Genomic DNA, 6,630 nt, shown 5'->3' with positions numbered 1-6,630 from the left:
AATAATGAAACTACAACTTTAGCAAGAAAATAAAAAATCACTCCAAAAAGTCAGCCCACGTTTTAGACCCGACCAAAATTATAAAATTCGAACACCCATTCGATATCGAATCCAACGATACAAGAATTATCCAAATCCGACCTCATTTGGCCCCTCAAAACTCAAGAATTTGGTCTAAGAACTTTACACATTTTCTCCCAAATTTTTCAACCCAAAACTTTAATTAGATGAGGAAATCGAAGATAGATTAGTGGGAATTCATCAAAAACAAGTCAAGACTCCTTACCCAAATGTTTCCTCTAAAAATCGCTCAAAATCTCGCCTCAATCCGGGCTCTCAAAGTCCCAAAGTGAAAATGAAACCAAGCCCTCGACTTTTCCCTATTTCTGCCCAGTCAAACCGCATTTGCGGCCCAAGAATCGCTTCTGCGATGCCGCACTTGCGGAAAAACAATCGCAGGTGCAGAAAACACTCAAGTCCAGGGCTTCCACTTCTGCGGATAAGGGCCCGTATCTGCGGAACCGCTTCTGCGGGACTAGGATCGCACATGCGACCACTGGCGCTTCTGTGTCCCTTGCCATCGCAGAAGCGAAGGCGCTTCTGCGGAATATTTTCCGCTTCTGCGATAACTGCTGGGCATGACCAAACTCGCTTCTGCGACCAAGAGCTCACTTTTGCGAGCGCGCACCTGCGGCCAATCCTCCGCATGTGCAAAAATACCAGAACAACACAGCTTCAGCAAATTTCACAAGTCTCAAATTGTTTCGATTTTCATTCAAATCACACCCGAGGCCTCCGGGACCCCGTCTGAATATATCAAAAAGTCCTAAAATATCATATGAACTTAGTCGATCCTTAAATTAACATCAAACAATGCTAAAACCAAGAATTACGCATTGATTCAAGCCTAAAGAACTTTAGAACATCTAACTTCTACATCCAATGCCGAAACCTATCAAATCAAGTCCGATTGACTTAAAATTTTGCACACAAGTCATAATTGATATTACAGACTTACTCCCACTTCCGGAATCGGAATCCGACCCCGATATTAAAAATTTCACTCCCGGTCAAACTTCCCAAAAATCATACAACTTTCGCTAATTAACGCCAAAATGACCTACAGACCTCCATATCAACATCCATATATGCTCCTCAGACCATGTCAGGATCCAATTCCCCTATAGACCATGATGGCGCCCAGCTCCGCTACTAGGCAAGCCAACCGCGAACTAACCATGTGATTACTCTTTTGAATAATTTTTCAAGTAATTAAATTTCATTAATTAAAAGGTTAAGAAACAACAAATTCTAAATAAATAAATGAAAGCAGCTGAGTGCAATCATAACAATAGAATAATCCAAAACCATATGTCTGCTAGTGTGTGTGCCAAGACTTGATGTCACGAGTGTATGAACACTAATAGATTATACAAAACTCTAGCTACTATCTGAAATGAAAATAGACAGAAATAAATGCAAAGTAGAGACTCTAGGTGCTGCAGAACGGCTCAGGAAGCAGCTCACCACTAGGCCTCCGGGTAACGGGGATGCGCGCCGGTATGATCGCCAAATGCACCTACCTCAGATCCTGCACGGTCAGTGCAGAAGTGTAGCGTGAGTACATAAATAACATGTACCCAGTAAGTATCAAGTCTAACCTCGAAGAAGTAAAGACGAGGGGTCGACATCGACACTCATTATGGGCCAACAAAAATAAATAAAGAAGTTCTAAATAAGCATGGGTTATGCATACAATTACAACAATTCAATAACAACCAGGAATAAACATTTCCTTTACACATGATAAATGTCAATTAACTTAATGTTTGATATTATTTTAACCTCTCAAACCACGAAATAACATCAAATATAAAAATTTAAAATCCAAGTATTATCACGCACGTTTATGCCGAGGTCGTACGACCCTATACAGAATAATGTGTACACTGCCGAGGGACGTGCGGTACGATCCATAGATGCATCTATCTACTGCCGAGGCATTCGGCCCGCTCCACAAGAATAGATGATACTTTATGAACATCCAGTTTAAAAGTTATTACGAGGCTAATACACAAAGAAGCACAAATTCTATTAATGGTCAAGTAACCCCCCAAAACTCAAGAAAGTGAAATTCGGTCTTTTGCAATCCTTTTATCGATTTTCAATATAATTTAGGCAATTTAATTAATAAGTAGAGTGCAAACATGATAAGTATTTCATGATTTGGGTCCTAAACTACCCGGACATAAGCATAATTAGTAGCTACGCACGGACTCTCGTCACCTCATGCGTACGTAGCCCCCACAACTAGAAGCAAATATTAATTTAAATCACCTATGGGGTAAATTCCCTCTTACAAGATTAGGCAAGAGACTTATCTTGTCTCAAAGCTCACTTTCCGACCTCAAATTTACTCTAAAGTCTCAACTCGGTGCCGAACAATCCGAAACTATTCAAAGGTTGTATAAATTAATCAATACATGTTCAAAAGTTCGTATTCTGACTATTAGAGTGATTATCCAACCCCAATTGAAGGATTCATAAAATTCATCCCCCGGGCCCACGTGCCCGAATTCCGGAAATTTTCGAAGAAAGTTGTTACCCATAGACTCACGAACTCAAATATATAATTTTCACTCAATTCCATAACCATTTTCGTGGTTAAATCGGATTTTTATCAAAACCTAGGTTTTTCATCTATCTAAACCAATGATTTTCACAATTTTACATGTTAAAATCTACCCATAATCTATGTTTTAAACTCATATTGTATAGAAATTTCTTACCTCAAAGTGCTAGGTGAAAACCCCCTTCCAAGAGCTCCAAAATCGCCCAATAGATGAAAGAAAATGGGCCAAAATAACTTAAGTCCCACATTAAATGGACCATTCTGCCTTCAGCGATTTTTGCTTCTCCGGAGGGACAGCCGCTTCCGGCTCCACATATGCAGAAAAATCATCGCAAATATGGCCCTTCCCCAGTTGGCCAACTTCCGCATCTGCGGACCATTGGCCCGCTTCTGCGGAATCGCTTCTGCAATGCGAGTGTCGCACTTGCGTCTTTGGCCGCTTCTGCGGTTTCTTCCATCGCACCTGCGCGGTCGCAGGTGCGCGCTAAGTCCCGCATATGTGGTTTCTAGGCTGCCCATGCTGGGCCGCTTATGAGGCTGTTGGCTCGCTTCTACGAGCTCGCACCTGCGGCTGGCCCTCCGCAGGTGCGATTGCACTAAAAGCTGAGTGCTTCAACTATGCACCCAAGGCTAAACGACCTCTGCGCATCGTCCGAATGGCGTCCGGGCCCCCCGAGGCCCCGTCCAAACATACCAACAAGTTTAAAATCATAAAACAAACTCGCTCTCACCCTCGAAACGCGGAACACAACATTAAAACTAAGAATCGCAACCCAAAACCAATAGAATCAACTTATGAACTTCAAATACTTCCAACTTACTCTGAACGCGCTGAAACATACTTAAGCTACTCGGAATGACTTCAAATTTTGCGTGCAAGTCTTAAATCACCATACAGAACTATTCTCAGGCTCGAAATCCCACACAGACCTCGATAACATCAAAACCTACTCCAAACCAAATTTAAAGAACTTTAAAACCTTCAAGGCGCCAACTATCAATATTAAGCGCTGAAACGCCCATGGTTCATTCAAAACCCGATCCGAACATACGCCCAAGTCCAAAATCATCATACGAACCTATGGGACCATCAAATCCTGGTTCCAAGGTTGTTTACTCAAAATGTTGACCAAAATCAAACTTAGCCCTTTTAGCCAACCTTAAGGAACCAAGTGTTCCGATTTCAACCCGAACCCTTTCAAATCCCGAACTAACCATCCCCGCGAGTCATAAAGTAGTTAAAACACATACAGGGAGTCTTATCTAGGGGAACGAGGACCTAGAAAGCAAAACGACCGGTCGGTTCATTACATTCTCCACCTCTTAAACAAACGTTTGTCCTCGAACGGGTCTAGAATCATACTTGGAGTGTTGAATAAGTATGGATATCTGCTCCGCATGTCCTCCTAGGTCTCCCAAGTCGCCTTCTCGACTGGTTGACCCCTCCTCTAAACTTTTACCGCAGAAATGTTCTTGGACCTCAACTGGTGAACCTGCCTATCAACAATGGCAACTGCCTCTTCCTTATAACCCAGGTTCTCGTCTAATTGAACCGTGCTTAATTCTTACACATGCGACCTATCGTCATGATACCTCCGGAGCATAGACACGTGGAAAACTAGATGAACTTTCGATAGACTGGGAGGCAAAGCAAGCTCATAAGTAACCTCCCCAACTCGCCTCAACACCTCAAATGGACCTATAAACCTTGGGCTCAACTTGCCCTTCTTCCCAAACCTCATGATTTCCTTCATCGGCGAGACCTTCAAGAGAACCTTCTCGCCTACCATAAATGATAAATCACGTGCCTTCTGGTTCGCGTAACTCTTATGTTTGGACTGTGCTGTGCGAAGTCACTCTTGAATCAACTTTACCTCTTCCAAGGCATCTTTCACTAAATCAGTACCATATAACTAAGCCTCGTCGGGCTCAAGCCATCCGATGGGCGAACGACATCGCCAACCATATAAAGCATCAAATGGAGCCATCTCGATTTGTACTGATAACTGTTGTTGTAAGAAAACTCAGCCAAAGGTAAGAATCGATCCCACTGCCCTCCGAAGTCAATCACACATGCTCTGAGCATATCCTCCAAGATTTGAAATGTCCGCTCGATTGTCCGTTGATTTGCGGATGAAAGGCTGTGATGAGCTCTACCCGGGTCCCCAACTCACTCTGTACTGCCCTCCAGAAATGTGAAGTAAACATATGGCTTCTATCTGATATGATGGATACAGGCACACCATGCAACCGAACAATCTCCTGAATATAAATCTAAGCCAACCTCTCTGAAGAATACGTGGTAATAACCGGAATGAAGTGTTCCGACTTGGTCAACCTATCAAAAATGACCCAAACTACATCAAACTTCCGCAAGGTTCGCGGCAACCCAACTACGAAGTCCATAGTAATGCGCTCCTATTTCCATTCAGGTATAGTCATCTGCTGGAGTAGGCCACCTGGCCTCTGATGCTCATACTTAACTTACTGGCAATTAAGGCACCTCGCTACATACTCAACTATGTCCTTATTCATCCTCCGCCACCAATAATGCTGCCTTAGGCCGCGATACATCTTCGTAGCACCTGGATGAATAGAATATCGAGAACTGTGTGCCTCCTTTAGGATCTTCTCCCTCAAGCCATCAACATTAGGAACACATAGGCGACCCTGGAGTCACAGAACACCATCCTCACCGATAGTAACCTCCTTGGCACCACCCTGTAGTACCATCTCTCCGAGAACCAACAAGTGCGGATCATCAAACTGACGAGCCTTGACCTGCTTGAATAGTGAAGACTGAGCGACGACGCATGCAAGAACTCAGTTGGGCTCTGAAATATCCAAACTCACAAGTCTGTTGGCAAAGGACTGAATGTATAAAGCTAGTGGCCTCTCCTCTGCTGAAATGAATGCCAAACTACCCATACTTTTTGCCTTTCTGCTTAAGGCATCCATAACTACATTCGCCTTGCCCGGATGATAAAGGATGGTAATATCATAATCCTTTAGTAACTCAAGCCACCTGCGCTGCCTCAAATTGAGGTTCCTCTACTTGAACAAATGCTGCAAGTTGCGATGATCGGTGTAAACCTCACAGGACACCCCATAAAGATTATGCCTCCAGATCTTAAGAGCATGAACAATCGCAGCCAACTCCAAATCATGCACAGGGTAATTGTTCTCATGGGGCTTCAGCTGACGTGAAGCATATGCAATAACTCTCCCCTCCTACATCAATACATAACCTAGACCAACGCGTGAAGCGTCACAATATACAGTATACATCCCTGAACCGGAAGGCAACACTAACACCAGTGTTGAATTCAATGCGGTCTTGAGCTTCTGAAAGCTCACCTCACAATCATCGTACCATCGAAACGGAGCACCTTCTGGGTCAATCTAGTCAAAGGTGCTGCAATAGATGAGAAGCCCTCCACAAACCGACGATAATAACCTCCTAACCCCAGGAAGCTCCTAATCTCAGTCATCGTGGTAGGACGAGGCCAACTCTGAACTACCTCGATCTTCTTGGGATCTACCTTAATACCCTCGCCTGATACAACATTCCCCAAGAATGCCACAGAATCTAACCAAAACTCACACTTGGAGAACTTGGCATATAGCTTCTGTTCCCACAAGGTCTGAAGCACCACTCTCAAATGTTGCTCATGCTCCTCCATGCTACGTGAGTAGATCAAAATGTCATCAATGCAGACAATGACAAACGAATCAATATACAGCCTGAACAGTCAGTTTATCTAATCCATAAATGTCGTCAGGGCGTTAGTCAAACCGAAGGACATCACTAAAAACTCATAATGGCCATATCTAGTCCGGAAAGCCGTCTTCAGAACATCTGAATCACGAATCTTCAACTGATGGTACCCCGATCTCAAGTCTATCTCAGAGAACACCCTGGCACCCTGCAACTGGTCAAACAAATCATCAATACGCGACAATAGATACTTGTTCTTAATGGTAACTTTGTTCAACTA

The sequence above is a fragment of the Nicotiana tabacum genome, chromosome 14 (genome assembly GCF_000715075.1).
Source record: "Nicotiana tabacum cultivar K326 chromosome 14, ASM71507v2, whole genome shotgun sequence".
In the NCBI taxonomy this organism is placed as follows: domain Eukaryota; kingdom Viridiplantae; phylum Streptophyta; class Magnoliopsida; order Solanales; family Solanaceae; genus Nicotiana; species Nicotiana tabacum.
This window is presented reverse-complemented; position numbering follows the sequence as displayed.